Consider the following 19,341-nt stretch of genomic DNA (forward strand, 5'->3'; position numbering starts at 1 on the left):
TGCTGTTCTGAGCACAGAGTAGCAACAACAGAGGCTATATACTCCCTATAAAAAGGTCAGTGATTTTGAAGCTGTATTGTTAAGGGAATAAATACTACTATATCTTTTGTTTAGGGGAGCAACGCTTTTGCATACGACTCTCTTATGCCCCTTTCAGACATGTGCATTATCCCCGGACATGACCCGGCGCAGCTGTGAGTGAACATGAATATCCAAATCCTGTGTACCGTACATTATCCTTGACTGGATGGTCACTTATCAAAACAGAAACCAGTTCTAAAGTCACACCTTATATGACGTTAATTTCATACCGTACAAAGTAAAGTTAAACTTTCCACAACTTTCATCAAGTCCTTATTTTGTCTGTCGCACATCTTTAATGATTAAGTTTCAATAAAGCGAAATTGCATCCGCCGCGGTTCTATAACAGAGCATTTATGACCATAAGAGTTTATCTCCTCAAATGCATTGTGATCTCAGGGCAGTGACCGTTTTGTTTAATTATTTGCCTGAATAGTTTATGAGGGGAATAAAGCCTCTCGGTGGAGACCTACAGCCACGTTTGATGCGACATCAGGGGGCTTAGTCACACCTGTTCAAGCCCACCAAGGGCTTCAATAGCCACAGCATGTAAATCAAGAACGAGGAGTGATGCGCTTGTGCCATCACTCCACATGCACTGCCCTCTAATTTCATGCATTTTATTAAACTTCTGTTTCATCTACACTTACCTTCATGTGTGGCTGGCTCTGAAACAATTAAAAGCAGGTCTCCTGGAAAGCACAGATGGAGAGTTCAGTGCACTAAGCCCACACTGGCAGACCACAGAGAACAGTCAGAGCAAAGGACTACTGGTGTGCATGGCACTGCAGAGACAACTAGATAGAGTCAAATTCAGAAAGGGATGGGTTTATGGCAAAAATAAACCACATTCTTTAAACAACACGTTGCAATCATGCCACTTTTTAAACCTGCTGTCGGTTTTATTCCGCACTTCCCCTACTGCACTAGATCCAATGAAACAGGATGAATTATGCTCTTATTTCAGAAAAAATTCGATGGTCAGCGTTCTCTAAATACTTGTGATATACCATATGTTAAGTTAAGAATATTGTTTCATGATAATTCATTACAAGAATAAAATGCCACAGCCACTTCCAATTTCAAAATAAGACTTCTACAATTGGCCAGATGCCCATCTAGAAATCAGTTTGGCTCAACACTGTCCTTTTCCAGCACTGAAGCCGACACTGAAACTTTTGACCATCAGCAGCGTAATAGCAACAGAGGTGGTTTCATAAAGAAAACATCTGGGTGCAAATGTGAGAAATTGTGGGTTTGGACACACCCAACAATGTTTTGGGTCATTTTCCACATATTGTGAATGTACAGTACCAGCCAAATGTTGGACATCATTTTATTTTCTTTGTTGTAAATGAATATGGAAGACATTAAAACTATGAAAGAACACATGGAATTATGTAAACAAAAAAAAAAAAAAAAGTGTTAAACAAACCAGGATGCTTTTCAGTGAACAGCTGTGGCCTCGTTAAGGGATAATTTGTAGAACTGCTCGCCTTCATTTGTTTGAGACCATAACTTGGGTTGAATACAGTGAATAGCCCCATTCCACCAATGCCTAATGAGAAGATGTGTCCAAACTTTTGACTGGTACCATGTGTGTGAATATTATAGACCAAACCAGTCCAAAACCTTGTGTTGTTGGCATGGTTGTAATGTCCAACCAAACACCTACTATTAAGCATGTATATGTATAGACTACGTACGGCCGATTTCCTACTCCACTACAAAACTTACATAGGTGTTGTTTCTGCAGTGCTGAGCCCAGAGTAGCAATGAGAGAGCCTCTGCTGTCTTCAGATCAGTGAAGTATCACAATGATTTTGAAGCTGTAATTTTATGGTAAAAAATATTACTTAGTGTTCCTTTAAGCAGTTTCCCCCAGATGCGAATTCTCATTACGAGATCGGATCTGACACACTGAGATTAGAGCATCAGCTGATTCCAATCTTAAGGTGAGTGTCTTGAAGTAGGCCCTGGTGCTCACAACATGCAACAAAAACTAGTTACTGCCTTTAATTACTGCCTTTAAACTACATTTGCTGCCTTACAATAACTGGTATCATTAGATCAGTACATCCCTTTTTTAAAATTGCTCAGCAAATTGGTCAAGGAGAATGACCCATAATCTGTTCCCAAATTTACATTATGTCTAATATTAAGTCTTATTTTCTATTACTCACCAAGATCCAAAAGAGTAGGGAAAAAAACTGTCTGTTCCTTCTTCTTGCCCAAGATGAAAATCACCAAAATATGCAACAGCATAAACAAAAAATATCTGATCAAGGACGAAGGAAAAAAACGCTGGAGCTTCTTCAGTTAGCAGCCAACATGTGCTTTCAAAGGGTCTGAACAAAATGAGCAAGCCACAAATCAGACACCACTTTCATCCTCTTTACACAGTAGGACATTAAAAACTAAAACGTATGTACTGTAATAACCTAGTAAATAACAACCCACATGGCTGTGAGTGCGTCTTGTGTAAGAATCTGCAATGTCTGATTTTATTTTTTATTAATTTATTTTAAAAGTAGACATTGTGATGCTCCACGCCAGGTATTCTTATCACCCGTCTCCTTATCAGCAGACTGCGCTTGTGGTCTTGTGTGACGGCCAGTTTATCAGCAGAGAACAGACAGACTTTAAAAGTAAGCCATCAACTGTAAACAGAGTGCGGTCACGGCGTTACACTGCACCTCCTTAGATAAAGCCATAATTAAGCTCTGAACCCTTATCTTCACAAGTGGAATTATTGTGTCATTTATTTCATTGCCTTGTAAAATAGCCTATCGAACCAATTACGGCGAGCCCATATACGTCTCGCTCTCAAATGTCATTTCCGTTTCAAGACTGAGTCGTCTGCTCTTACAAAGGACCAGGTTAATAAAGAAATATGTCCGTTTGGGTCTCAGAGACCTGACAATCAGACGCATGTGCTTCTAAAGGTTCATCATTCGATGTGCAGGTGGAAAAGGAATTTAATAACAATCACAAGTAAAGCTGGCAATGAAGCAGAAAACAGCAAACCTCCTGTAGCTGTTCGGGATGTTAGCCTTCTATTTTTCTCTTGCAAGCCAACGAAGCAAATCAGAAAGGACATAATTACTTGTTTTGTGGAGACACTTTAATTTCCACATTAGTTTAAACTGCAGGTATCCTGCATAATTAAGAAAAGTACAGTTCATGGAATGAAGAGAATAGGGAAAAAGATTAACTTAAATGGATAAAACAACAATAACAAACATTAGATTAAGCCTAAAGGAGGTTTTTGTTTTAGCCATTTACAATTAAAATGCACCCAGTCTTAGTCAGATAACCAAAGCCTCCGTTTGTCACTGCCTGTCTGACGCGGTTCGGAATTGGGGCACGAGGTTCAAATTTCCATCTGACAAAGTGAATCATGTCCAGCCTGGACGTGTTCATTAAGGAGCGATGGCCAGCATCCCGGTGCCTCAGACTATTCATCTGTGATTGACGTAAAGGTCGTGAGATTGGACGGAGCAAATGGGCATCTGGCTGAAATTAGGCTTCGAAAGGGCAAGCGCGCTACAGTGCGTCTCACCAATGAGATCCCCCACTGCAAACCAGCCAAATCAAACCCGGTCTGAATATCGCAAAAACACACAAACGACACCATGATAGCAGGCATCGCTTGTCCATTCTGACACTTTTATTTTCGCCTATTGTATAAAACATTGGCAAGTCGACTGGACCTGTCACTTCACGGCTCCTGGTGTGTGAAAAAGAGCACAAAATAAAGAGAACAGAATGTTATACGGTACAGGGTGGAATTACTTCAGAACAGTAACAAAGACCTGGATATTTCTAACTCTATATTGTGTTTCTAATAGTTTCGACAACTACCTGTAGAGGGTTTCATATTTTTTTTATAATTAATTAATACTGATAAATCAGTACAGGGGCGGCACGGTGGTGCAGCAGGTAGTGTCGCAGTCACACAGCTCCAGGGGCCTGGAGGTTGTGGGTTCGATTCCCGCTCCGGGTGACTGTCTGTGAGGAGTTGGTGTGTTCTCCCCGTGTCCGCGTGGGTTTCCTCCGGGTGCTCTGGTTTCCTCCCACAGTCCAAAAACACACGTTGCAGGTGGATTGGCGACTCGAAAGTGTCCGTTGGTGTGAGTGTGTGAGTGAATGTGTTGCCCTGTGAAGGACTGGCATCCCCTCCAGGGTGTATTCCCGCCTTGCGACCGATGATTCCAGGTAGGCTCTGGACCCCCCGCGACCCTAAATTGGATAAGCGGTTACAGATAATGGATGGATGGATGGAAATCAGTACAGTATAAACACACACGCGCACACACACACACACACACACACACACACACACACACACACACACACACACACACACACACACACACACACACACACACACACACACACACACACACACACACACACACACACACACACACACACACACACACACATATATATACACAGGGGTTGGATGAAACTGAAACACCTGTCATTTTAGACCACAATAATTTATTAGTATGGTATAGGGCCTCTTTTTGCGGCCAGTACAGCGTTAATTGGGAATGACATATACAAGTCCTGCACAGTGGTCAGAGGGATTTTAAGCCATTCTTCTTGCAGGATAGTGGCCAGGTCACTACGTGATGCTGGTGGAGGAAAACGTTTCCTGACTCGCTCCTCCAAAACACCCCAAAGTGGCTCAATAATATTTAGATCTGGTGACTGTGCAGGTCATGAGAGGTGTTCAACTTCACTTTCATGTTCATCAAACCAATCTTTCTCCAGTCTTGCTGTGTGTATTGGTGCATTGTCGTCCTGATACACGGCACCACCTTCAGGACACAATGTTTGAACCATTGGATGCACATGGTCTTACTGCTGCAATGTGCAATTAATGAAGATTGGCCACCAGGCTGCTCCAATTTAGCCATGAAACCTCCCACACTAAAATGACAGGTGTTTCAGTTTCATTGTCTAACCCCTGTATATATATATATATATATATATATATATAATTAAATAAATTACTGATATCAGAATTAAAATATATAAGAATAAAAAACAAATCACAAGGTATTGTTTTGTGACAAAGAAGCAGAAAGGAGAAGAGCAAAGAAGTGAAAAGGGTGGAGGCCACAGAGATTATTGTCATTCCTCAGTGAAATCCAGCATCTTCTGTATTCCAAACAGGAGGAAAATGCTCGGAACTGGGGCAGTCTGACAATCCGTGCACAGCTCAGAAGAATTGTTTTGTCTCTTGGGTATTAACTTACAAAGCCCATTATGTTGGTGAAACAAAAGGGGGATGCACGGAGGAGTCCGCTGACTTGTCACATCACGGCACTGGGCATAATCCCTCCAAGATATGCATCATCAGGGCAAATCCCATCGTGTATCAGGATTACAGTCATGTGTGCATGCTGCTGTGCACCATCAAAAACAGATGTGCCTTGGTCATATAACTTATTTACAGTATGGGCCAGACTCTGCGATAGGTGTTGGTTTATATGGTGTGCATCAATGAGAATCTGCTGTGGCACAGACGATCACACACATCACTGGACATATGATGGCATGTGATACTAAATTACTGATATCTATACACTACAATGAGAAAATGACAAGCCACGTCATTTATGACATGTTTCCACAAAGTCACAAACATTATACACACGCAGTCATGCATGAACCACTCTACACATGCTCTGATACATGTCTTTGGCAGCATCTACACACCCAAAAATATAGATAAATAATTGAGAACGATTAATTTTGCAGCTGCTGCATCAACAGAATTCCCAAAAATCCATTGTTGGATTCCATTAACACCTGTGCACTCATTCCGATAACATACTCGTTAAAACATATAATTCAATGCCTCCCCTGTGATTAAATTCACGTGGCACTCAGTCTGGATGAGAGATAGGTATTAGGTGTAAGCGGAAGGTCATCGGGAGGTTAATGGTTACTTTCTATCATTTGGCTTTTATGTGATACTCACTCTATTCAAAGTGAAAACCAAAGTGTTTTCTCTTTGTTTGAGTGGGTTTCCTCCACCTGTTTTTGTTTCCTGACACAATCAAAAAAAAACAAAAAAAACCACATGGTGGGTGGGAGGATGGATGGATTTATGGATGGAGGAGCAGATGAACAAACTCTGATTAAAAGCCCAGCATAAATTCGACCATAAAGCAGTGATGTTGGAAGGTGTGTTAGAGGCAAGTTTGTACGAGAGGAGCAGACTCCAGCTCTATTATAACATCTCTGCTGCAAGTTAGTCGCAGTAAGCTTTTCTATTGAATGAGTGTGTGCTGAAATATGATGGTCATGTACCATATTATCAGTGAGCAAAGCCAGTTAGAGTTCCGTCTCCTGGATGCTTGCAGACATTAGGAATCATCATAATCTTTAAGCCGTAAAAATATTAAAAATTCAACTGCATTTAAAGCAACTCTACGTAAAATAACAGCTTCAAAGCCACTGTGATGACAGAGCTTCTGTCGTTGCTAGTCTGAGCTCAGCACTGCAGAACCTGCACTGTGTAACTTTCAGAGGAGGGTAGGGAAACCACCTCACTTCATCCCTTAAATGTAAGGATAGTGTTGTAAAAGCGAATTACAATCTGGAACTGTAGGGGCAGCCCAGGAGCAAAAATACCAAATCTGACTTCGTGTTGCTTTAATTGAACCATAACAAATCATGTACATGCTAGGTTTCTTAATAATGCAGACAGAGCAGAAGGAGACTTTAAAATATACCTTATCATTATGCAAATGACCAACTGTCCCTCATTACTAAGGTTTATATTCACATGACTGCAGAAATGCAGGCCTAAGGTCTCCTCCTATTTATCCATACTAATTTCATTAAATGTATGTGCTGCAAAGCTAAAGTGAATCAGCCCTCCTACAGAAGAGATTTTTGGAACCGGAACACAGATCAGCAAACTTAGGTCAGCACTAATTTTGCAGTGCTATGCTCAAAAGTTGGCCTAACCTCTCTTCCTCTTTCACGCCCACCTGGGTAACACTCAAGGATGTCCAAAATACATCAGCCCACCAGCCTCCTGTTATTTCAAAGTAGTAGTACTTGATGCTCTCTCTTTCCGTCTCCTTCTCTCACTCTCTCACTCCCACATGGCAATCTCAAATCTGGCCCCATGCAGGATCTGTTACATTCAGCTAACTTTAACAATAACACCCCTTCAGTCTGTTCCCATACTGGATGAGGTCTGAATATGCAGATTAATGATTCTGTAGGAGCCCTGCAACAACAAATATCCATGAAACAACTACAGCGAGAACTGCAAAGAGCATGCGAGATTCATTTAAACACTGAAATCAGGGCTCAAATCACAAATTAGTAATAACCCAAAAATAGTGGGCTTGTGAACTTGACAAACAGATGAAGGAGGTCAAATAAAAATCACCAAAGAGGCTCATAGGATCTGTACATGGTGAAATGGCCATGACTAACTAGCTGTCCTACCTAGGCACGTTTTTATTTTGAGGTCAATATATTGTCCCAGATACAACAGCGATAAACCATATTATTGCCATTTTTAAGACCATTTTATGCCACTGATATAATGACAATATAATATGATAACAATGCAGTTATAAGGAGCAATTAACTTTGTTTGCAAAAACCTAGCTATTAAAGAATATAAAATCATTTAAATAACTTAAATAATCAAAACATCCAGAACAGAGCAGAGAAAACAGAACAGGACAACTGGCTAAAATACTGGTGCCATTCATTCTTATGTAAAGAAACATACAAGTCAACACAGTGGGCAGCAAATCATATTAACAGCCATGTTGGATAAGTTGATGATGTAGCTAATTAACTGTGACAGGTCTCGTTCTGCATTCAAAAGGCTGACATTGTTGTCTTTGCCTGATATTTTGTGTGTTTTAAATGTCTTAAATACAGTGAAACCTTGACTTATGAGTGAATCAACTTACGAATTTTCAGAGATAAGAGCCATTGCTCTGTCGATTTTTTGCTTTATGATGTGAGCCAAGTTACAAGCCACAAGCTTACACCACCCACCACTAGGTGGCCCAGCGAGCGTTTAGTTCATCTTGCCGTGCAAGCGTATCTGTCGTATTGCTGTTTTTTGTACCTTTGTATTATTAAGTGTGTAGCACTTTAGTGTTAAGTTATAGAGCACGAAAAGAAAAACTCCCCCAAACTCCTCCGCCAGCATCTGATCTTCAAGGTAAATACACTTAGAACCAGTTTATTTCTTTACTTTTTACATTCTCTTTTATGTAGTATTATTTTTATACATTGTTTGTTACTTATGAAGTACATTTTTCTTATTTCAAAACATGTTTAAAAAAAACTAAAAAACAAAACACCTGGTGTGGTTTTGGGGGCTGGAATGGATTATTAGAATTTCAATTCATTTTAATGGGGAAATTTAATTTGATATAAAAGCAAATTGAGTTACGAGCTCGGCCACAGAACAAATTAAACTCGTAAGTCAAGGTATTACTGTATAGCTTAACACACAGTTAAACACAGACTCCATTATAATATATCAATACATGTTGTGCCAATCATTTAACAAAAGAGAACTTGAAAAATCACAACCCCTTCAATTTCAAACAAGACAAAAGACCATCGAAAGAGTCCAGCTACCAGCTTTAAAGGAACACAGTAGTTTTTTTACCTTAAAATGTACAGCTTCAAAGTTGCTGTGATGCTTCACTGACCCGCAACAGAGAAAACAGTCTCTCTGTAGTTGCTCATTTGGGCTCAGCACTGCAGAAACTACACTATGTAACTTCTAGAGGAGGGTAGAAAAACACCCCCCTTGAATCAAACCTCCCCATTGATGTCAGGACAGAGCTGTAAAAGTGAATTATATTCCAACTGTTTCTTTAGACTTCAAAATGTAAGTAAGGAAAGTTTTATCAAGTGCTATATTACTGCTATTTGTTCCCATAAGCCACTGTTGCTTCTCAAACCGTGAAGCTATTCCACTGAACGTATTGAGAGAGAACATATCACTGGATCTTTTGAGCATGAATCAGTGAAAAGGATGAGAGACGAACGTCCGTGAACATGTGCAAAATAAACTGCACTAAATACAAGGCTGAATTTGACAAGACATTCATCTGTACTTTGTGTGCTCTGAGTGCAGAGGACGAGGAATATTCTATGACATGTCATTTATGAAAACTGCATTCATATCATCATGGTTTGTATACACATCGATAAAGAGATCAGAGTTAACATCCAGTCTCAGGACTTCTAAATCCGTACTAAGATGTCTGCCGATGGTATTCTCCACACATATCACTACATTACACTAGACTAGCTGACATGAATGAGGTGCTGCATGCTGTAATAGGTGTCAGCCATGTCAGTCATACTATCATTTGCCCTTATCATTCTTACTTAGTCGAGGGCCACGGCAGTACATCAGTTAGACCAGCAGAAACACTTAGGCTGAATCTTAATACGGCTTTGAGGTACAGTACATACTCGTCTAGGACAGTGGGGAAGTGTAAGATCAAGCAGCAACCTCCAACCTGCACAGTGTCTCCATTAAGTCCAAGGCAATTACCTGAGGTAAATCTGAATAGCATTCTGAGTGCAGCTTTTCTCTGGAGGATGGAGAGAGAGAGAGAGCGAGACAGAGAGACCATGAGAGTGAGGGAGTGTGCCTCTGGGAACCCCAGAGGCAGTCTGTCAGTGGAGCTGATCAAAGCCGGCCAGAGAGGGCAGAACTTGTCACGAAATCATGATGTCCAATGCTGGCTTGACCAGCTCTCTGCTCGCATAGTCCACCGCACTCTTCCCTCTGAGACTGGAGAGCCATAAAGAAACGCCAAAGCTAAAACTGTCTGCGACCCCCATAATCAAATATGAATTGCTGCCGTAATAGTGCTTCTCTCCAGAAAGATAGAGGTGAGTGACGAGCAATAATTCAAACCAATGAATCCTTTTTTTCCCAGGCAACTGACAGCTTTACTTTGATGGCTCGCCTCGAGCAGTGTGCGAGAAGGTTCTGATCACGTCTGTGGCCAGCACTGTTTTCAGGACTGCTGTTGGACAATATTAGACTGATCTTGGATCTGTAGAAGGAAGGATGGTCTATGCACTGGTAGGAATAAGGACAAGATGGAAAGCTTTGACCACCACCAGAGTAGAACAGAATTACAGAATTGACTGGAGGGAAAAAAACAGGGCCTCCAGTAACTCCCACCTCCCCACCTTATCCCAAGGCTCTGCTGTTAGATCCACAAAGCCTAGCCAGGGCAAAGCCCACAGCAAGCCCTTTTTTATCCCCCTACCCATCCAGAGTGAATCCTCCAGGCCTGAAAGTGCCTTCTGACCACCAGATCCTGGAACCCATCTATTATTCAGTAGCATTTAAACTTTAAATTCCTTTTTGGTTGAGGAAGGGGTAAGAAGGTGGTCTATGCTCTGGCCAGCACAGAGAGCATGGAAGAGTTTGAGAGGGAAAGCAGGGTGGGGGTGGGGGGACGGGGACGGGGGTGCAGAGTGGCAGGCACTTTTCTTTTCTTCCTCTTATTCTATCGTCGTGCTCTCGTCTTGCTCTATGAAGCCAACTGTGAAATAGACCTAAGATGTGAGGCTTTATAACAATCACAGCAGGGCTGTTTGGCACCTGGGTAATTTCCACCCGAAATTCCACTGATTGCACAGTGAGAGAACGAAAACCCTCACACCGGAGCCTGCCAAGGAGCACGCTCTATGAAGTATGGACCGTAGGACGAGCAACAACTGCTGCTTTCCTTCATAAAGAAAACCTTGTCATTTCCCGCTTCCCACTTGCGAAGAGTACAGAAAGTGAGACGACATACTGTACCATGGCGCACATTTTCCGTCTGCTCCCTCTGACAAATGCCAATGTCTTCAGCCAAGCTAAATTGCCATGGTAACACCGTTCCTGATGACTGCCAGTTGGGGGAAAAAAGAAATAACCACATAAAGCGCCTAACACATTCAAACTGGGAGAAGAGCTTCATTCTGTACACAGCTTACTGACTTCTCATCAACTTTCTGAACCTCCTTGTTTCTAAACCGTTGCAGGTTTGTGCTCTGATTCCAATTCAGACACAGGAGTGAACGCAGTTCCGGGGTCTTAATGAAGGGTCTGTGACGTGCTTTGGTCAAAACGATACAAGGATCAAACAACACAGCAGTGTTCTCCTCGTGTAAACAGCCCTTTTCAGAACGACCGGTTCCAGCGCCTGTTCCTTTAAATGGGAATGAACCACAGCTCAGTTCAGCACGAGAGCCCAGGAGTGAGGAAAAGAAGCTAGTTTTTATTTATTTCCACCATATTTCTCCACACTCATTAGGTTTGTTTTGCTCCATTTAACCTTTGTGCTCTCACAAAAACATGCCCAGTGCTGTGATTGGATAGACTCAAAACGGGGGGCGGGACAATTCTAAAGAACACGTCTTACACAATACTTTCAGATTTAAGCTCTTTTCAAATGGGACTAGTTTTACCTGTGCAAATGTGGTAAAGTAATTATCACTGGAGTATCTCAGTGATTGCTGTCCCATCTGAATAGACAGTTTCACTCATTTTTCCAGAGTGCACACTCCTGTTTCAGGAGCAATGGCACAGCATTCTACCTACTGTAAAACAAGCCGCAAACACAACCCCAGGTTACATTAATCTGTCTCATATCGGCAGTCTCAAAACTCCTGTAGCACTGCTGTGTCTGATCCACACTGTGAAAAACTTGCACACAAATATTCCACTAACGTGTATTTATACCATCTCTGTTATTTACACCAAGTGAATCCACCATACACATTACTCACAGCTGTTTTATTTCACAGTTTGTGCATTGGTGAGCTCCACATCCCCAAATTAATGTGCACATTCATTGAACAAGTGATTATTTATAATATGTCACCTTAAAAACAAAGGAAATATAGGGGGAAAAATAATAATGATTCAGTAATATTCCAAAACAATTCCAGAGAAGGCTGACGTCCAAATGCATTGCCTTCCGTTCTTTATTCTTTTGTGGCAAAAAGAGGGAGGGGAAACAGCATAATCCATTAAAGAAAGGAAGTTTTCCGTGCACACTAACGCTGAAGGAAGACAGTGCAGTCACAGAACAGCACTTAAAATATTTCACCTCCTCGCTCCACTGTGGCATGCTAAATGTGAATAATTAATCAAGTTCAATTAGAATGTGGCATGCAGGAAACCATTTTTTTTCTGTGCAGACTAAAATTTCAAGGGCACCGTTTTGAGTGACAGCACAAGAGGTTAGAGGCTGACACATTAATAACAGTAATTATTAAATTTGTTCTGTGCCCCTCCCCACTCCTCATACACACAGCCCTTTGAAAAAAAGTCACTTGACCTGCGTGCATGGTTGTAACTGCCATAATCATGATGCAGCCTTTATTTAGCATCAGCTTTGTTAGAAACTGTTGCCTTGATTAGTGCTTGCACAAGTAGCTGGTAAAAAATAATAGCAATCTCTAGCTCAGACAAGGCAGGGATATTTGACAAATTATACCTGTTTTAAGATGTAAAGCCCTGAATTGAAACAATACTAGTTAGGAGACACGCAATCACCAATTACTAGGAGTGGGAGAGAAATATAAAAGATAAAAAAGTGATTATGATACAGAGTATGCAAAAGGATTTTAGTATTTAGCTTTTCACAGGTCTGATCAAGTTGTAAGAGACAAAACAGAACCAAAAACTACAGAGTGGTTTTGATTATGGCTGAGTTACTATGGCTCTCTACTCAACAATCTGATAAAAGTCTCTAGCCACAAGAATACTACAAGCAGACAGATCCAAAATGACATGTATGTGACCATCACGTGAGTTCAGTCAGAGTCCATGATGCACAGCTCTGGATTTTCTGGAGTTAACTCAGCATTTGTCCCAATTGTGTACTACACACTAATACCATACATTGAATTTGTTAGGCTAGTACAAAAAATATGAACATACTACACCATTTCCTACTAAGGGGACGCATTAAACTGTTGCTATGACAACACACGTCATACCAAGCTGCAGCTACAACGCTGTCTGACATTTATTTATTTATTTTTAAAGGCTGAAACTCAAATACCCCCCTTCCCACTGCGTAGTTCACAGTTTAGGTCACAAACCTACTAGTTCCTGCACTATGTGAGACAATATACCCTTTCATATTCATTATAAGCTTCATGTCCCTCTGTCTAACATTCAGAACATGGTCTGAGGGCAGTAGTGTTAGTTTTAAAATCTGTGAAGTGCACTCTGTAGGGAGCAGGGCATTATCCGAGACAGAGCAAACATTTTCCAGCCTCAAGAAGCTCCTCCCTTTCCCTCAGATTCCCATTGGACTGTGGAACAGTTACGTCCATCACTATCATACTCAAAAGTGTGGATTTGTTAGAATACTCTAAGCTTTGATACTTGTAGCTATATTACATACACAAACACAAGTTATACTTTGTAAGCATCCATCTGCTACCAGTCTGTTCTGTAGTTCGTGTAAACACACTGTTGTTCCTTTGCTCATATGCTCATCTGAACCGCTCATTATTTTAAGTTTTAAGGCCATCCACTTTGCTAACTACTTTAAGCATTTTAAAGCCTGAAGCATGAGGTTTATCTCCTCTTTGGACCACTTCCTGACCCCCCGCCATGTTGAACACTGAAAATATAATCAGATTAACCAGGTAATCAGGCATTTACTTTGATCTTTCATTCATTCATTCATTTTCTGTAAGCGCTTATCCAGTTCAGGGTTGCGGTGGGTCCAGAGCCTACCTGGAATCATTGGGCACAAGGTGGGAATACACCCTGGAGGGGGCGCCAGTCCTTCACAATACAACACAGCCCCACACACACACACACCTACAGACACTTTTGAGTCGCCAATTCACCTACCAACATGTGTTTTTGGACTGTGGGAGGAAACCAGAGCACCCGGAGGAAACCCACGTGAACACGGGGAGAACACACCAACTCCTCACACAGTCACCCGGAGCAGGAATCAAACCCACAACCTCCAGGCCCCTGGAGCTGTGTGACTGCGACACTACCTGCTGCGCCACCGTGCCGCCCTACTTTGATCTTATTCTTCGATTTTACAGTTTATTAGAAGCATTACCCACCTTCTTAAATCAAAATAAGAGTTTAATAGGAGTGGCCTTTGTTTGATAAGTCATATATCTATGAGCTGAATACATATATGTCTTTAATTCTGATTGCAAAGTAAACACAGCCAATTATTTGTATTCAGGGCATTAAATAGTTAGCTTTAGGTAGGGGTGACATGAGTAAAATAAGACTAATTAAGCTATAATTTTCTTTCAGGATACAATTGGGTAGTGTTTAAGTGCTGACTATATGCACAATACAAAATAAACAAAGTAGTGTCACCTTTATGTGCTGCACCAAATCCATTAATCAGACTCAATCTGCAATTAATCACGCAGTCAGTGTTCTTTAACCAGTAACATCAAGAGCATGCCCAAAAATACATGACATTTTGACTATGATAATAATACAGTCCATAGTAGTAATAGTGGTCCTCTACCAAGTAAGACCAATTACTATTTAAATTATTGTAAAAAGCAGCAGCATACAACGGTGCGTGCAAACTGGAAGCAGGCTGGAAGGCTAATATAATTTAAGGAACATGGCACTGATTCATCAATGTCATCTCTCATCTCATGAAGTGCTCTCAGTCCTGCGGATCAGTCTCTCAGCAAAACAAGAACTTTCAACTGCAATAAAATGAAACATTTAATAGACCATAGTATAATATTCATTATGCTAAGATAATTAAGTGTGACAAAAACGGCACTCAGAGACCAGGGAAGCCAAGCAACAAAAGCAGAAAAGATTCAGAGGACCCACAAAAGGGGTTTAATGTCAGAAATGAGAGAACAAGCCTATGTACAAGATTGACAAACTGTCAAAAATTTATCCAATCATTTTTCACATGTATGACTACTGACCAAACATGCGTTCACTTCAGGAAAACTGAAAACTGAAAGAAAGATTGGGCCTGCCTCACTGCCTGAGAACACACACTCTCTCTCTCACACACACACACCATACATACAGAGCGGGGTGCGGAAGCCGGAGGCCGAGTTCCTTTGGCACGCTTGCCCTCAGAGCAGGTGTGAGATTGTAACACAGTGGATAATTTAAGCTAAAGGTCTGCAGCAGAGGCTCCTGAAGCAGGTGCAGAACTGCAGCAGTGAGCACTGAACTCTGATCAATTAAAGAACACCCTAATGGTCTCATTTCCAGAAGCCATAAACCCCCCTCTCGTTTGTAACCCATATCTGTCATTGGTACCATCCCCCCCAGCAACATCCATCACCTCCCACCCCTCATAAGCCCACCTCAAAACCCTCACTATGGTTTATTCTCAGACCCGGTAAACGGTAATCAATGTCGACCAGGGCCCTGCTGCTTCATCCGAGCGATTTATCAGCCCTGGGGCCTCGATGGTAGGGTCCCTTGTGTTTGTGGGACTGTCACACATAAATCACAACCAATCTATAGAGCGCTCATCTGTGCGTCTATGATTTACAGACACGCACCCTGTGTCCTGCCAGTATTTACACAGTGAGCGATAAATGGGTACGGGGTGAGGGATGGAAATCTTCATCCTCAGCTTCACTCCACAAAGTCACACCAAGCCAGAGGGGGGCAATGTTATGATATTTTAGTGTTATCGTGATAAGTGTTTCAATGACAATAGATGTATGTATACAAATGTGACGAACTTTGATGCTGGATTTTAAATGTAATTCATCTGTATCTAGAAAGCATTTTTATTTATTTGGATGTGACTATTGTTGCCATACAGCCCACCTCTTCAGACTATCATTTCCAAATTGCACCTGGCTTGGACATACAGTTCCAGGAAAACCCTTTGTGCGTGTTTACACCTGGCATTAATGTGTGTTTTGTATCCGGAAAAAACATTAGTTTTATAATCTCTGAAGTGCAGTCTGTAGGAAGCAGGATACTATTTGACAAAAGCATTCTGTTTACACTTGTGTTAAATCAGAATTAGAGCTGTCTCTGACTCCTCCGAATGTGGTTTGAGTGATAATCTGATCACAAGACGTCCTGGGGGTTTTCACACTTGGCTTTTTCATGTGGACGAGTGAAATCCAAACATGACCCAATCACCTAAAACACACATTAATGCCAGGTGTAAACAGGTCCTTTGATACTGTATAGGGCTTTTCGAATCTGTAGAACGTCTTGAAACTTAATCAGGGTTCTTCACAAGAACCACCCACACATTTTGGAAAAGCGGGTCATAACTGTAATCAAAAACACTTTTTCTTAATCATCTCTCAATCAAGAGTTTTGGTGTCTATGATAAATGTATATAGCAGCTGTAGACAAGAGGCCTGCATGTGTAACTGAGCAGGTGAGTAAAATGAAACATTACAAAAACCTTACTGTGTTATCTGTCAAGGATTGGATACGTTTTAGATAAAGACTAAGCAGAGTCAACTCATTCAGATCAAGACTCTAGAGGTTTAAGACAAACCACTCAGACCACCTCCAATCTATGACAAGAACTTTGACTTAGGAATGTTATAAAACCTTGTGTTGAACACACATCCAAAAAAAACATCCAAACATCCCCGACACCGAGAGCTGAGCTCACAAACTGGAAAGCAAAGAAGAGCCATGTTTGCTTGCATTCCCAAAGAGGATAAAAAGAGTCCAGGAGAGCATACCCTGCTTCACATGAAAGAGTGTGTCGCTCTATCCCTCTCAGCAGTGCATGGGTAGTAGTTTTACTACACTTACGCTATGCTTCACCTCACGGAAAACGCCAGTGCCAGTGGTGATGTCCATGGGCACCATGCAACACAGCACAACTAACAGCAGCCCGTTATTAACAACAATGCTTTGAAAACAAGGTAGATTTCACATTAAGTTCATATTCTTGTCATTTGAGTACTTCATCTACAGCATTAATTAGTCCTGTATCCCTGATGAATGCTGGAACCTTTTCAGTTTGAAATAACCAAGTATGCCCAAGCAATATGCACAATACTATTAGCTTTTAAAGTTAATTAAACACAGTAACCATTTTAGAAGCATATGCTCAGCACTGATGATTGGCAGGCACATAATGAGTCTAATAACAAGAGTGACAAGCAAACATTTAGCTTCTTTTAGTCTTGTTTTTCATAGCTGGCAGTGAAGAAGAGCGCCATCACTCATTCACACTGTATAGTTCCTCAATAACAGTTATATCTTACATTGGATACTCATGTAGACAACTAAACCCCACTACTAGAGCTTACAATGTCCAGTGGGCTGAAGAGGAAGTGCACAGCTGATGGTGAGCGAGTTCTGGAGAGCCAAAAAGAGCGTTAGCTTCAGCAGATATTTCTGGAAATCCTGTATCAGCCTCATAGTGGAAGAAGGCAGTATCGTCACACTCACTGCAGCCGGCTGGAGAGTTACAATAAAAGCCTCTCACACCAGGTTCGGCAACGAAATGCAGTTTATCGACCACTAAAAAGCTTCTTTTTTTCCCAGGACTTCACAGAAATTCCATATTAAGGGCGACCACAGTGCCTTGCTACGACAAGAAATAAAAAACAGCACGTACCTCCATAAGCACTTCACCACGTCAGGAAACCCACGACCTACAAGGAAAAGGGGACCGGGTTTGGAGCTGAATACTCTGGAGAAACACGGTTTATTCCGTGTTTATATTCACAATGTATAACCGTACTGCTCTAAAGATACAGCAAGTGCCACGAATAGTCCATAATTAATGTTTAATGGCCAGTGTCGTCATTTTAATGTGTATTAAAAGAGCTTACGGGCTAACAGGGCTAATATCTAGGGGATTCAACTGCGTCCAAACGTATGAGCTAACTTGAAATTCCAGCTCACATTTTAACGTTACACAGCAACAACTCCTGTCGTCCATTTCACTCACTTTTAAAGAGAAATGCGCTGATTTAGAACCGACGAAAATGGAGGAAATTCAAAGCAGCACTTTTAATCAGGGAGAAGCGACGGTTAACTGCAGCCACTCAATTAACTTTCCACACTTCAGCTCCAGCTCCTGCTCGCCTCCTCAAAACTCGGAGCGACGGGTTAAACCTGCCCCGACACCCAAACTTCTCCATAAAACTGACACCTGCTCCCGAGAGAATCCGTTAGAGGCAACAAGTTACACACACACACACACACACACACACACACACACACACACACACACACACATATGTATACGCGTTCTTCCACAGTGCTGCCCACTAACCCCCGGTTATCCCCGGGTAATACAGCGGTGTATTGAAGACTCTTCCCAGCAATAACTCAGTTTCTCTCCAATTAAACTCCCGGCTTCCCAAAGCAGAGCGCAGTATCCCCCAGTCCTGAGGAACATAAAAGCCCGCAGACTCTCACCTGTTCCCGAGTAAAAGCCGCTGAGGGACGCGGGGCTGGGCTCGGTGGGTTCGCTGGGGTTCTGTTCCTCACACTCAGTTCCTCGCGGCTGAAGCTGAGACTCTCCGCTCGTGCGCTGCGGTGAGAAACACACACACGCGCTCTAACAGCGGAGTGAGAGAGATGGAGAAACAGAGAGAGCCTCTAGTGGTGGACTGGAGAAACAGAAGAGAGGGAGAGAGAGAGAGAGAGAGAGTGTGAGAGGGAGCAGGAGTGGGAAAGAGAAATGACAGAGAGAGCAAGGACAGAGAGGGAGAGGCGGAGGGGTGAGAGGGGGAACAAGTAGAGTAACTGAGGTAGAGAGTGGAGAGAATACAAGAAGAGTGAGGGAGATGTGAGAGTGTGTGTGTGTGTGAGAGAGAGAGAGAGTGAAAGAGAAGAGCAAGAAAAGTGAGTGGCAGTGGGGAGTGTGTGTGTGTGCGAGAGAGAGATAGAGAGATAAAAACCGAAAGGGAAGACAGACAGACAGGAGAGAGACCACGTCCTGTTTTGACATTGTGTTTAATCCCAAAAACCTGTTTTTGTTAAATCTGTTGGATGAATTAGAAGTGGATTTTAAGGTTGAATTTGAAACAGCTTCCTGCTCCCTACATAGTGCAGCTCATGAATAAAGTCTTTCACATCCAAATAATGCATTCAGTGTCTAAGAGATAGATTTGGGATTCAGCCACAGGCTGCACGGCTCCCTGCTGGACATATACAGTGCTTATTGATTGATAAAGCCATATCTTTGTGACCAATGTAGTGCACTACAAAGGGACAAGGGAGCCATGGGACACGCATCCTAT

The 19,341-nt window shown here is 41.9% G+C and overlaps 1 protein-coding gene across 4 annotated transcripts in view; it reads right to left on the reverse strand.

Moving 5' to 3' along the window:
* The window catches only part of LOC136691564 (cadherin-22-like), a 216,445-nt gene extending 197,752 nt beyond the window's left edge, over positions 1–18,693 (reverse strand). The window contains exons 1-2 of one of the 4 annotated variants that reach the window (XM_066664140.1): positions 18,515–18,693; positions 17,706–17,742 (exon numbers count right to left, since the gene is read on the reverse strand). The gene's annotated coding sequence lies outside the window, so the exon portion shown is untranslated. Of the gene's footprint in view, positions 1–17,705; positions 17,743–18,041; positions 18,263–18,514 lie in introns of those variants that run through there. The other 3 variants (XM_066664141.1, XM_066664137.1, XM_066664142.1) reach the window with 3 other exon arrangements.
* Between the last annotated feature and the right edge of the window lie 648 nt (positions 18,694–19,341).

Source organism: Hoplias malabaricus, chromosome 3, assembly GCF_029633855.1.
Source record: "Hoplias malabaricus isolate fHopMal1 chromosome 3, fHopMal1.hap1, whole genome shotgun sequence".
Taxonomy (NCBI): domain Eukaryota; kingdom Metazoa; phylum Chordata; class Actinopteri; order Characiformes; family Erythrinidae; genus Hoplias; species Hoplias malabaricus.